This window comes from Panthera leo, chromosome D1, assembly GCF_018350215.1.
Source record: "Panthera leo isolate Ple1 chromosome D1, P.leo_Ple1_pat1.1, whole genome shotgun sequence".
NCBI lineage: Eukaryota > Metazoa > Chordata > Mammalia > Carnivora > Felidae > Panthera > Panthera leo.
The window spans coordinates 4,798,454-4,812,822 of record NC_056688.1 but is presented as its reverse complement, the minus strand read 5'-3'; the positions used below and the strand labels follow the sequence as shown (position 1 = coordinate 4,812,822).

The 14,369-nt window shown below is 40.8% G+C and overlaps 1 long non-coding RNA gene across 1 annotated transcript in view; it reads left to right on the top strand.

Moving 5' to 3' along the window:
- LOC122200735 overlaps positions 1-14,369 on the top strand; it is an 89,793-nt gene that overhangs the window by 69,304 nt on the left and 6,120 nt on the right. The window contains exon 3 of the long non-coding RNA XR_006193919.1: positions 13,517-13,636. This is a non-coding gene — a long non-coding RNA (uncharacterized LOC122200735). The remainder of the gene's footprint in view (positions 1-13,516; positions 13,637-14,369) is intronic.

Genomic DNA, 14,369 nt, shown 5'->3' with positions numbered 1-14,369 from the left:
TCCTTTTGTTTCAGGGAAGATCCCTCTCTTCTCTAGCCTGGCATGGAGTGCCTAATTCTACTTGTTAGTGGACAAAATCTGGCGTCTGCTCATCTGTCCAAGTTGACAGGCTTTAGGACCAGGAGACATCTCTCTTTTCTCTCTGGGCTTTTATCTGCCTTCAGGCTTTTAGGCTGAATCTCACCTCTTCTGCCTTCCTCTCCCCCTCCTGTTTATGTATCACCTTGGGTAAGACCTACAAAACTGGTTCCTATACCATGCTCAGTGCCTGGGGCACCATTGGCTCCTCCTCCCACCCTCTGATGTCAGGGAGCAAAGAGCACTCCCTTGGGACACCCACTTCAGAGCTCCCTACCAGTGTCCCAGGTAAAAACTGACAATAGGGAACAAGTTGATTGCCTTCTAAGCGGATGCAAGAGAAACGTAATATTTAAACTAATGTAAGTTTATTGGTTTAATTAAAAATAGAGTTATTGGCATTAAATAGAAAACTTTTTATTCTATCTAGGTTTACTAAAGGTCAAATAAGCTCATGCTGTCTCTGTTGCAATTTGCTAGCAAAAAGATGACTTAAAATGATGGTTAATTCTTTCTCAAAGTTTTCGTGGGTAATTGTTAAGATAGCTTTCAAAGTCTTTGATAACCTGAAACTTGTAAGTTTTGCTTGGATGATAAATTGAAATTGAATTCATTGGACATCTAGGTCTTTTCCAAATGAGATAACATGCCACAACATTGATTGCTAAACATAGGTTTGTGCTTTTGACTTCTTATTGCACAGAAACAAAGGATATTTGGATCTTTTGGAAAACATGATTTTGCTTAATTGATAAATTTGCCATCTAAAGAATTCTGCCGTAACCATTCACAATTGGTTACTGCTTAGTTTTCACTGGAGACTAAGGTTTCTAAGAGTTAAAATTCTGCTAAATGCAATTAATACTGATAAAAATAAGGAAATTTACTATATAGAAAAGTAGGAGATATGTAAGAAAGACATAAACAATGGGAACACATTTTTGTTGAAGGTAAAAGAAAGTAATTTTGTCCAAAATGAGACTGGTTGTTTGGAGAAAAGGGGCTTAGGTCACAATCTGAAAGCAAGGAAAGCCTTGTAGAGGTTTGTGAAGGGAAATCTTTGGAAAGAAATTTTATATGTGGTCAGGACAGACTAAGGTTAAAATAAATGGATTTTAAAAGTACACTGGTATAAGATTAAAATTCTGCCCTACTCTGTTAAAAAGGCAAAGGTTTCTTGGATTGTTGGTATTCTTTTGATTTAAAAAAAAAAGGTAAACGAAGGGTTTTTTTTTCCAATTTTGTCTGTCCAAAAACATGGGAAAAATATGATTTTAACCAAAAGGGTGGACAGCATGCTCTTTTGAGTTGTTTTACTCAAGCTTTGGTTGAAATTGCTCCTCCTTTGATCCAAAGGCTGGAGAGATGATGATGATGTCCTTGCTGCCAGACACGAAATACTCCACATTTGTGTTGTTTCTCTTTAGCACAGGAATGGATGTCTGTGCCATTTAAGGGATAGATGACTATAATACATAAATGGCTCTTACTGGAATACATAGGAGTCATTTTGCTACACTTAGTCCAGTTTATGCCAATTTCTAACAGCCTAGATACTCTAAAATGGATATCCACATAGCTGGAACATATTTCTGTGGGCACTGCTGAAAAAAGCAAGGGAATAGACCTCTACTTTGGCCCTTTTAGCCCTCTCAACAGCCAATTTTGTCCTCACAAAAAATGGTTTTCATAAGCCTTTTAAAATATATTTGTAAAGATGATTACTGTTGGGCCAAAATAAAATTAGTGCATCCTTCTACAACCAGGCAAGTCTTGCTTGGTCACAGTCGATACCCCCAAAGTCCTGCAGGAGGAAAATGGAGGAATAGGAGAAATCAGGGAAGACAAGGTCACCTCTCAGAGGTAGAGTCAAGCCTGGATAAGAGTGACTGCTCCCAGCACCTCATGAGATTGACAAAGCTTTTGGCTGCCAGTTGAATAGCCAGCCAAAATGCAGGGCCAGGAGATAAGGCTTCTTCTCCTGTCCAACTATCAGGGTCAGAACATGAGGATTCTCTTGGCCAGCTATGGAAAATTAAGATAAGGGATGCCTCTGCCCCCTTTTCCTATAGATGGGCAGCTCCCCAAACAAAGCCAATACTCATTTGGAATGCATTCTGAAACGTTGGGATGATTTTGATCCATAAATTCTGAAAGAATAAAATAAAGACAGTTCAGTAATTATCAGGGGCTGGAGGTCCTATAGGGAATGTCCAGTTTCCTACTGGGACCCAGGTAATTATATCCCAAGATCCTAAATGGGACTGTGACCATCCCATTAAGAAATGGTATTGCCACCACTTCCAAGCTTGTGCTTTAGAGAAATTAAGGAGGTCTAAGGTTAAGCCCTTAAATTATATTAAATTAGCCTCTACTTTACAGACACAAAATAGGAGCCTGAAGGCCTTCCTGGAGACGTTGAGGGAGGCTCTCATTAAATATATATCTATTTCTGCTGGCACCCCTGAGGCTGAGATGATTTTAAACGACAAATTTGTTATTCAATTGGCCCCAGATATTCAGAGGAAGCTGCAAAAATTGGCTGTTGGCCTGGAAGGGACCCAGGAGGAGCTCTTAGGAGCTGCCAATCAGGGGCATTACAACCTAGATAGAAATGAAACAAAACAAACAAACAAACAAACAAACAAACAAACAGGAAAGGAGCCTTAAGAAAAATCTGAGACCTTAGTCATGGCCTTACACATTATGTCAGACAGAGGAAGATGGGCACCAGAGGCAGGGCCTGAGGTGTGGCCTGAACACAAGGTGGTTGTCTCCCTTCTGTAGACAGAGAAGGTGGGGGAAGGGAAGAAGAGGACTCAGAAGCCCCTTTTTGTCTTTTTAATCTATGCTTGCATCATTTAGTTTGTAAGTTGTATTTAGAGAGATGTAATTTTTGATTCTTGATAGATTTGGAAGCTTCAAATAGGCATCCCATTCAGTTTTGTCAATTTTAGGACCATGGTTGTCCAGTTTAGCTTTGAGAAAATTAGGTTGGAGATGACCAAAAGCTCCCCATCATGGACATTGAAGTTCTACATTATTTCTGGTTAAGTCAGTCTATTTATTTATCAGTGTGCATACATAGAGGGACCATAGTTTTTAAACATAAAACCATCCAGAGTCCCAGTAGGCAGGATGCCCTCAAACCATTTTGATGTCTGGGATCCCATTTCTTAGAAGGTTTTCAGGGACATCCTGTTTCTAGAAGGAATCAGACCAAAGGCCAGCACAGTTCCAGAGAGAACAGTCGAGCCCCAAACAGATCACAGACTGAGGTTAGCACAGTTCCAACAGGCAGAGTTCCAATGGGAACAGCCCTGTTGCAAAGGGGAATAAGAACAAAGGTCTTCACAATCCCACCTGGCACCATTCCAACTGGAAAGGTCTGATTTTGAAAAAGACTCAGACTGGGGTGCCTGGGTGGCTCAGTCAGTTAAGCATCTGGCTTCAGGTCAGGTCATGATCTCGAGGTTTGTGTGTTCAAGCCCCACATCCGGCTCTCTGCTGACAGCTCAGAGCCTGGAGCCTGCTTAGGATTCTGTGTCTCCTTCTCTCTCTGCCCCTCGCCCACTTGTGCTCTGTCTCTTTCTGTCTGTCAAAAATAATTAAACATAAGATAAAACAATTAAAAAAAAAAGAAAAGGACTCAGACTGAGGGCTAGCCCAGTTCCATTAGGAGCTGTCTCATTCAAAACAGAAATTAGACCAAAGGCTGGTGCAGTTCCTTTAGACTGAAGGCCAAATGAGTACCCTCTGAGATACATTTTTTTTTAATCATAAATAGTTCCCAAATCCTGGAGAAGTGAGACATGAGGTGCGGAGCTTGAAATCCAGGAGAAAAGCCCAGGTGGGCAAGAAAGCAGCTCAAACAGCTCCATGGATACTGTACCTGTTAGCTAGCCAGCTCTGGAGTAGTTGGGGTCTTCTCTGGAGCCCATTTCTGATCACCAAGAAATGTTAACCTTAAAAATAGAAACTGCCAGTTATTTTACCAGAAGAAGATGGTTTTATTCAGGAATGAAAGAGAACTGTAATCTGGGACACACAAGCTGTCACAAAACCATAAGCAAGTACAGAAAATAAAGGACGGGCAAGCTTTTTTAAGGAGAAAGGGGTAAGTAAGAAAGGCTGATTAAAAGTCCATTGGAGTAAAATGGAGGTTTGAAATGTGGTGGCTTCTCATTGTCTGAGCTGTTGCAGAGATGGCGGTGGTGAGGAAAGAGTTTCTTCCCTCTGGCTAGAGTAGTAGATTAGTATCCACATGCAATGTCAAGTCTTTGTAAGGTCAAGTCCTTCTCTTCCTATTGTGTCTACAATCAACTTGCCATGGTTGGGTGGGAGAGCTGCCCCTACCATAACATTCTGTGTCCATTTTATAAGGTTTCCCATTACTAATTTTCAAAGTTCATACAAGCTTTTGTTGAAATGTGAAAAAATTTTTGAAGGTTTGGGTTTGAGAGAGTGAATGGCTAAGAAAGAATTCTTGAGGTGTTTTTGGTGCAAAAAGGTGATTTTATTATAACGCAGGAACAGGACCTGTGGGCAGGAAGAACTGCACTGAGATTTTTTTAAATTTTATTTTAAAGAGAGAGAACACAAGTTTTGGAAAGGGGCAGAGGCAGAGGTGGGGCGGGAGGGAGAACCCCAAGAAGGCCCCATGCTCACCCTGGAGCCTGATTGAGCTCTTCCCAGTCTGGAAGAGCAAACATGAGAGAACCAGTAATGGTTCAAACAAAAGTCATAAAAATCATATTTTTTTTTTCAGCTCACTTAGTGTCATGTTACTAATCTTTTGTTCAGTTTGAATTAAACTTTTTAGTTCTAGAAATCTTGTCCATTTCATTTTTATGATTTTAAAGATATCAAAAACCTGTATTTTTTTAAAGTTCTTTTTATGAACCTTGTTGAAGATGAAACTCATTTTGCAAATGACAAAAGACTGCAATGCAGTTGACAAGAAAATACAGTTATTTTTGTGACACTGAACACTTCAATAATTAGAATATCAAGTGATGACTTTATTATCAAAACATATTAAAACTTCAGGAATTTCATTTATATATTTGAACAGTGACAACATTAACCCAAGCAATACAACTTAAAGTTCATCATTATTTGTTTGACAGTTCTTTCCATGTAATTTAACATACCAAATAAACAAGCCTAATTAGTCAAAAAGACTTCATTTACAAATCAAATCTTAAGGAAGCTTGTTAAAACCCTCAAAGTTTTAAAGTACATGTCTAAATAGGATTATGGATCATTATAAAACTTGAAACAATTATTTATTTAACCAATGTGCCAATAAGATTTTAAAGGCAAATATGTAGGGTTATATAGCTGTGAGTAAAACTTAGCTCCTTTAATATTGAGAAGTTTTAACCTTTTTTAAGTAACCAAGGACCTGATAAAGACAAAACATAGAAACTTTGGTTCTCTATGGAGACAAAAGAGAAGAAAAAAACAACTTTGTTTACATTTTTTTCATCAAGAGCTGACCAACAATCCAAGAAACCTTTGTCTTCTTTAACAGAGAGAAAAGCAGAATTTCAATCTTCTACCAGTGTACTTTTTAAAATCCATTTATTTCAACTTTGTTCTGACAGCACATAAAATTCCTTTCGAAAGATTTCCCTTTATGAAACTTTTACAACCTTTTTTAAAATTCAGAGTTGCTTTCCGTATTTCCATGAATCTTAATTACATTTAGCAGAAGAATTTTAACTCTTAGAAACCTTAGGCTCCAGTGAAAACTAAGTAGTAGCCAGTTGTGAATTGTCTGTTACATCAGAATTCTTCTGGATCTGAAATTTTAAAACATGGGTTTTTCCATAGTACCATCTTTCCATAAAGCACATAGAATATTTACCAACAAATCCAAGTATCCTTAGGTTCTATGAAGTAAGAAACCAAAAGCACAAAACTACCTTCAGTAATCATTGCTTTAGTATTTTATCTCATTTGGAAAATACTTAGATACCAATGAATTCAACCCATTTTATCATTTAACTTAGCAAAACTTCAAAGTTTCAGGTTACCAAAGCTCTTGATAGCTGTCTTAACATTTACTCATGAAAACTCTGAGACACGAAATTAACCATCATTTCAAGTCTTCCCTTTGCTAAGAAATTGCAACAGAGAAAACAGGAGCTTATTTGACCACTTATTTGACCAGGACATTGGTGGGGAATCTGAAGTGGGCAGTGTAAGTCCAAGGTGGTGCTCTTTGCTCTTTGACAGTGAAGGGAGCAGGAGGATCCAATGGTGCCAGAGGCACCCAGGATGATATAGGAACCAGTTATGCAGGCAATATCCAAGGTGGTACAGAAACAGGAGGAGGGGGGGGGGAAGGCAGAGATGGGAGGTTATCTTCCTGCTGCCAGGAAGGCTGGAGGCAAGTCAAAGCCTAGAGGGCAGAGAAAGAGCTTTTCTGGTCCTAAAGCCTGTCATCTCAGACAGATAACCAGACACAGATGTTTTCTCCCCACCAGCAAGGGGAAACGGGCAGTCCAAATCTGGCCAGAGAAGACAGGACATTCCATGAAACAAAAGGAGTTTTGGCAGCTGCCTGAGAATATTCCTTAAAGTCCCTGTCCCAAGGTAGATTCACCAGAGACAACTGGCTCCAATTATCATAGCCATTAACCTGGGAAATGAATGAAGGAGAAGCTTCCACTTAGAGCTAGAGGAACCTGAGTCTATAAGGAGGAACAAAGAGTGTCAGCATCCCCTCTGTTAGGGATGGCCTGTGTTTCCTCCAGCAAGCTGGATTTCTTCAGAGGAGGCATGTTTAGACAATCATCCAATATATCAGGAGGGAGTTCATCAACCTGGTTAGTGGCCAAACATATTCTGCAAGTGGTCCTTATATCGGGGTCCTGACTTAGGGCCATTCAGGCCTAGACATTGGCTCCTCCTGCTCCCTTCACTGTCAAAGAGCAGTCCATTTTCCCTGTTTCCTGCAGAAGAGATATAACGGAGTTTATACTGAAGCTTAATGTCCCATTATTGGGTGATTTTTCCTCATATCCTAAGGAATAATGAGTCTTTGCAGTGTTACAGAAGACCAGTCCTTTTTTAAAGCTTGCAATCCTAATTGGTTCCGGTGCGTTGAAAGGCATGCCAAAGAAGAGTCCCTAGAACCAAAGAAGCAGCCTAGAGAAGGTCCATTACCAAAAATCCACACCATCCCCACCTTCTGACTCCTGGGTGGTGTCCCACACAGGATATGTCTTTGACACTAGGAACCTGTGACATACCATGGTTTTCATTTGGGTTCACTCTTGGGTTGTGCATTCTGTGGAACTGGACAAATTTTTGATTACATGTATCCACCATTATAGTATCATACCCACTGGTTTCACTGCCCTAAACATTCTGTGTGCTGCACCTATTCATCCCTCCCCCTCCCTCTGCCCTATGCCCTGACAGTCACTGACCTTTTACTGTCTCCATCATCTTGCCTTTTCTAGAATGTCATATAGTTGGAATCATAGTGTATGTAGCCTTTTCAGATTGGCTTCTTCCCCCTAATAACATCTGTTTAGGTTTTCCTCCATGTCTTTTCATAGCTTGATACCTTCTTTTATTATAGCCCTGAATAATAATCCATTGTCTGAATGTACCACAGTTTTTATCCATTCACCTACTGACAGACACGTTGGTTACTTCCTACTGTTGGAAATTGTTATTAAAACTTCTCTAGTCATCCATGTTCAGGGTTTTGTGGGTAAAAGTTTTCAACTTTGTGGACAAATACGGAGGAGCACAATTACTGGATCATAGGATAAGAGTTTTGTAAAAACCACCCAACTCTCTTCAAAATGGCTGTACCATTTTTCATTCCCCGCAGGAATGATTGAGTTTCTGTTGCTCAACATCCACAACAGCATTTGGTGTAGTCAGTGTTCTAGATTATGGCCATTCTAACAGGTGTAGTGGTATCTCCTGTTGTTTTAATTTTCATCTACCTTGTGACATATGATGTAGAGCACATTTTCATATGCTTATTTACCATGTGTATATCTTTCTGTTGTGGCATCTGTTAAAGTCATTGCCCATCTTTCTATCAGGTTGGTTGATTTCTTACTGTTGAGTTTGAAAGGTACTTGGCATATTTAGATAACAGTCCTTATAGGTGTGTCCTTTACAAATACTTTCTACCAGTCTTTGGTTTCTTTTTTTGTTCTTTTGATGAGGATGACTTCTTACATGTTTTTGTTCCTTAATATTTTATTTGAATCATTGGAGTCTAAAACTTAATACTAGGGTTGAGAAAAGAAAGCAAAACTGTTTGAGAATTTGCCCTGAAAACATCTTGTGTATTTTAGCTTACTTTATATAATAACTTTGAAGCTATAGTTGTAATTATATGCACATTCCTGGCATAAAGACATACTGAGTCAAGTGTTGATGTAGGAGAGTTTGGATGCAAATTTTCTGAAAAAAATTATATGCCAACTATAATTTAATGTTTTGAAATCCATTCCTACTTGTACAATACTATTGTGAAAATGGTTCTTTTTGAAAATTTTCTTTTGAGATCTCACATGACCAGGGGTGGAGGAGCAGAGAGGGAGAGAGAGAGAATCTGGTGCATGCTCCATGCTTACTGTGGAGCCCAATGTGGGTCTCCATCCCTTGACCCTGGAATCATGACATGAGCCAAAATGAAGTCAGACGCTCAACCAACTGAGCCACTCAAGCAACCCCAAAATGGTTCTTTTTCAGTGAAAAATATTTGAGGGCTTCAGAAATGTTCTCAGGATGCTGGATCTCCTCGTTATCCTTTTTTCTTAAAGGGCTTATCACATCATTCTTCCCGTTCATTTTCTCTCCTTCAGATGTTTCTGATCTAACTCTCTGACATCATCCTTTGTCATTTTATGCGTGATTTTCATACTTTCCAGCATCAGTACTCTTAGCATCTTGAAATCTTACACCTCATAGACCATTGACAGCAGAGGCCAACATCAAGAATATCACAAGGAGGGTGAGGAATCACCACTTGAATGAATTAGAGAGGAATACTTGAGAACATTACCCAGGACAAAACTTTTTAGGGAAAGAATTTAGTGTGTTTTCAGTTGTACAAGGTTTAGTTGGATCCTGGGGGAAGCATGACTTTGTCATTGCGTTTATGTGGAGGTTACATGTGGGTTTAGAAAATGTGTGTGGTGCTGTGCTGGTGCATGACAAAGCCATCACAGTGATCAGTGGTACATGCAGCAGGTTCCTTAGGAAATATCATTGTGTTAGTGGCCAGTGCTAGTTCCCTCAGCATCATCCTACCCCTGGATCCTAATGAGGATCCAGATGATCCCTTCCTGATAGTTCAGTCTGAACCAACTGACTGTTTGAGGGCTAAGATGAAATTTTCTAATGCCCACACCACCAGGGCCACAAGAGTTGCTGCTTTCATCCCTTCTGAGATGGACAAGGCCTCTCAAGACTTTTCTACTCACTTCTGAGGAGGAAGCCTGTTTGAGGGAGCAAGGGAGGATCTCATCAGCCCTCTTTGCTGCATAGCATGTCGGATTAACACCTGACCCTTCTAAGTCATTGCCTTTTTTTTGTCTACTATAAGGGGCTTTAAGAATGGTTAGTGGTCATTCTGGGGGGCATACGAAGTGGGAGAGGGCCTGGGGAGCCATCCAGGTGGCTAAAGGTGTCCTGAGCATCTTGATGTGGTAGGGGGTTCCACAGATGAATGCACATGTAAAAATTTCATTGCAAATTGTTTATTTTATAAACTCAATTAAAATATTATTTTAAAATAATTTTGATAAGAATGAAGAGTACTTAAGAGCAAGTATATCTAGCAGTGATGGTTGTAGAACCTTATGAATATACTAAAATCCACCATGATAAATTTCATGGTGTGCAAATATCTTTTTCTCTTTTTTTCTAAAAAAAATTTAACTGAAGTATAAAATATCTACATAAAAGTGCTCAATGAATTATCTGATGGTGTGTCGATATCTCAATTAAAATATCCAACCCAGAGTGATTCTGTGATCATTACAAGTTGTTCAGCTTCTCTGGAGCCTCAGATTAATTATCTTAAACTCAGCTTGTTGTCTTACTGTGACAGAGAAGGGGGAATGGATGTTGGCTGACAATTATCATCTTGACTCTAAATGGCCTGGAAGGTCTAGACCAAGCCCACTTCTCAGTGACCCCTGGTATCCAACCCCCGACACTCAATAGTGTGTGCATGACCCTTCTGAGAGTTCCTCTGGTGCGAGCTGTCCCCCCCCCCACTTCCAGGATGCCCCCCTTCACCTGGTGATGTCCCATTTATCCTTCAGATGTCAAGGCAAGTAGGACTTTTTTGGGGAAGGGATCCTTGTTCTCCTAAAATAGGTAATTTCCTTCTAAAATGTATCTTCATGGCCTTATCTGGTCCTTCCCTTAATAGCACTTATTTCAGTTTGTGGCTATATTATTACAACACTGTTATTAGACTAAAATTTTGTTTTTGCTCTGCTGTATCTGATTCCCATGAGGCTGGGCTGTGTGTTCTAGCTCACCACGATGTACTTTGCTTAGAAGAGAATAGGCTTTCCATTAGTACTCATGGAGTGAGTGAATTAATGAGTGAAAGAATCAGAAACTTGGATACAGAAAAGGATGCAGGGGAATCTTTGCATGTTCCTTAAGTTGTTCCTTAGCACACAGGAAAACTAGGTCTTGGATCTCAACTTCAGAGTATCTCCACATTATTTTAGAAAATACTTGAAAGTATAAGAAATATTGATTTTGTTCATACCTCTGTGTGTTACCTGCCTACACACTGGAATGAGGCATATTTTTTTAAGTTTATTGATTTATTTTGAGAGTGCAGGGAGGGGCACAAAGAGAGGAGGAGAGAGACAATTCCTAGCAGGCTCCACACTCAGCATGGAGCCTGATGTGGGACTCGATCCTATGAACGTTAAGATCATGACCTGAGCTGAAATCAAGAGTTGGACATTTAATGGACTGAGCCACCCAGGTGCCCCTAGAGTAAGACATATTAATTAACCTGAAAACTCATAAGCTGAGGTAGTAATGCGATAGGACATATAGGAGATTACCTTCAACTTCAGATCAGAAAATCTTACTGACTTTGTTACAATTAGAGTCCGTGTGCCAAAAAAAACATGCAGCCTGAACAATAGAATGAAACAGGTGATAACTCAACTCTGAGACCCCAACACTAGCTGGTGACATGGGACAAATTATTTCACCATTTGAGTCTGTGTTACCTTAGAGAAACTGGGGAAGTAACTGTGTACTTTCTAATCCTTTATGAAGTGTAAGAGTCATGATGTGTAGAAATGAATCTGCACCATGCTTGCATACTATAACAGCTTAATCTGTGGTAACCTTCTTATCATTATGAGAATGTGAGTTACTGAGAGCAGGGACCCTGTCTGTTTGTTCTCTACTGTGTCCCTAAGACCATGAATCATGTCTGACACATAGCAGATACTCAACATTTGTTGAATGAATATCTGGCAGTCTTGGAGAGAAGGCAGAAGGAGGAATGGGACATATTTGTAAAATAAAGTGATTTTTCTAGGAAAAAGTTTACATTATCCTACAGCACCCCATTTCCATGTATATTTAAACAATAGAGAATCTTTTCTTCTTTTTCCTAAAACATGCTCATATAATGAGGAATAGGATGCAGAATTTGCCTGAAGGTTTCAGATTAAGCCCCAGAGCTCAGGGAAGACTAAACATGTGCCCTCTTCCCTGACCAGAGGCAGTGAGGTAAGAAACTCTGGGGAGCATGTGACTATCATATTTCTTTCTTTTTTAATGATTATTTATTTTTGAGAGGGCATAGAGAGTCAGAGTGTCAGCGGAGAAGAGGCAGAAAGAGAGGGAGACACAGAATATGAAGCAGGGGGGCGCCTGGGTGGCTCAGTCGGTTGAGTGTACGACTTCGGCTCAGGTCATGATCTTGCGTCTGTGAGTTCCAGCCCCACGTCGGGCTCTGTGCTGACAGCTCGGAGCCTGGAGCCTGCTTTGGATTCTGTCCTCCCCAGCTCATGCTCTGTCTTTCTTTCTCTGTCAAAAATAAATAAACGTTAAAAAAAAAATTAAAAAAAAAAAAAAAAAAGGATCTGAAGCAGGTTCCAGGCTCTGAGCTGTCAGCACAGAGCCCCACACGGGGCTCAAAGTCACAAACTGCTAGATCATGACTGGAGCTGAAGTCGGATGCTTAACCCACTGAGCCACCCAGGTGCCCCGTGACTGTCATATTTCTTACCTGGAGTGCCCATTCTTCATGTGTGGGGCCCAAGAAAGAAGCAGGTCACAGGTATCTGGGGTCACTGAGACAGTTATCCTACATACCAAATTAAGATGTGATACTCAAAAATATGACACTTGATGGCCTGGGTCACCCAGCCCTGCCAGTTGCTCAGAAACTGAGAAGGAGTCATTGATCCTCCAGGTACTGGATCAGGCCAGTGAGGTCAAGAATGCCCTGGTGGAACATCTGGCAGTAGCTGAATCAGCTGTGGTGAGCAACCAGACCCGATTCAAAAGGAGGGAAGGACGAGGACACAGAAGTCATCATGTCCGTGTGTGGGCACCCAGAAGGCAGGAGCTGGAAAAACATTTTCCAGGCCATATCTCCCCAGCCTCCCACCTAGGGTGGAGGGAGGGTCGAGTGCATGTGCATGTGCATTTACACTATGTGGTCACCAGAGGGCACTGTGGCCCTAACTGTGTGCTGACAGAAAATGATGCTTGTGAATGCTGCTCCTGCTGCTGCTGCCAATCTCCTATTGAATGAGCCCTTACTATGTGCAAGCTCATTTCCCCCTCACAACAGCCTAATTCATTAAGGATTCTGATACCCTTTTTTAAATAGTAAAGAAGCATAAAAAGATTAAATAATTTGCCTAATCACAAAGCCCTTAAATGGTGGAGGTGGAATGGGAATCTGAGAGGTCTGGCTTCAGAGCATGCATTCATTGATTCAACAAGTTTGTGCTGAGTACTCACTATGTACAAGGTCCTGTGTCCCATAACAGGGACATAAATAATCTAAAAAGAGTTAATTACCAACATTTATTTCATGCCCACATCACTCTATCTATAATAATAGTAAAAATAGTGATGATAATGATAGGAATACAAATAATTTAAACTGGCTTCACGTTTTCCATGTATGATCTCAATGAATCTTGACACAAATGCAATGAGGGGTGAAGCTGTGCTATCCCCACATCACAGAGAAGGAAATAAAGGCTGAGAGGTTATTTTCTAAGGCACAGAGTAGACATTGGAAGTATAGAAACTGGCCCTGTTTTTTCCAAAGGCTCAACTCTCAACTCTCAACTTGTTTTCACATTTATTTAATAAAAATTTACTTTTTAAATTATGCAACTGGTTGCCACTCACCCTGAACTTCCACTCTGGTTCTGCACTGCAGGTGGTGAAGGCATTTATTGTCCTGACCCCAGAATTCCTCTCCCATGACCAGGACCAGCTCACCCAAGAGCTGCAGCAGCATGTGAAGTCGGTAACATCTCTGTATAAGTACCCGAGGAAGGTGATTGAGGGCAGATGGATGGGATCCGGTACCCTCCAGTGGTTCCTGGGGTTCTGCTGCCCCAAATCCCCTTGGGTGGCTGGGGTGAAGCTTATGGAGCCAAAGGAATGAACATTTCCCTAAGCAGAAGAAGCAGTTCAACTTAGGGATTTGGGGGAAGCAACTCAATCAGATGGAACCTCTGTCCTATGTCAGAAACATGGCTGGCATGTCAACATAAAGAAAAGATGAAGCAAGTGCCCAGAGGTATCAAGATTATTTGTGTGGAGTTAAGATGACAGAGGTGCATGGATATCCTGATCTTGCCTCATCCCTGAAACACAGCCAGATCAGCATGAAACCATTTCTAACACCTAGGAAATTGATCCGAGGACAATAACAATTGGCATAACTTGAGCAACAGAATTCGGCATGTAAATGGTGTAGAGAGGTAAACTGGGGGAGAGAAAAAATGAGAAGGGTAGGAAGATGTTTTTCCGGAGAGAGGACAGAGAAAGAGAAGGGGGGAGAGTGTGATGCAACAGGATCATGCAAGAAAAGCACTCCCCTGAAAGTAGCTGGAGAGAGAGTAAAAATGCTCACAGGAGACTGAACAAGAAATCAGTTCCGTAAGACCTTTGACAGGAGGACAGGAGAGGGTCAGTGGAGTGCAGAGTCTGAAGTTTTGGAACTCAATGCCTGGCAGTGCTCTGGTGAGGAAGTATGGCAACTCCCCAAGAACAGGCAGTGGGGC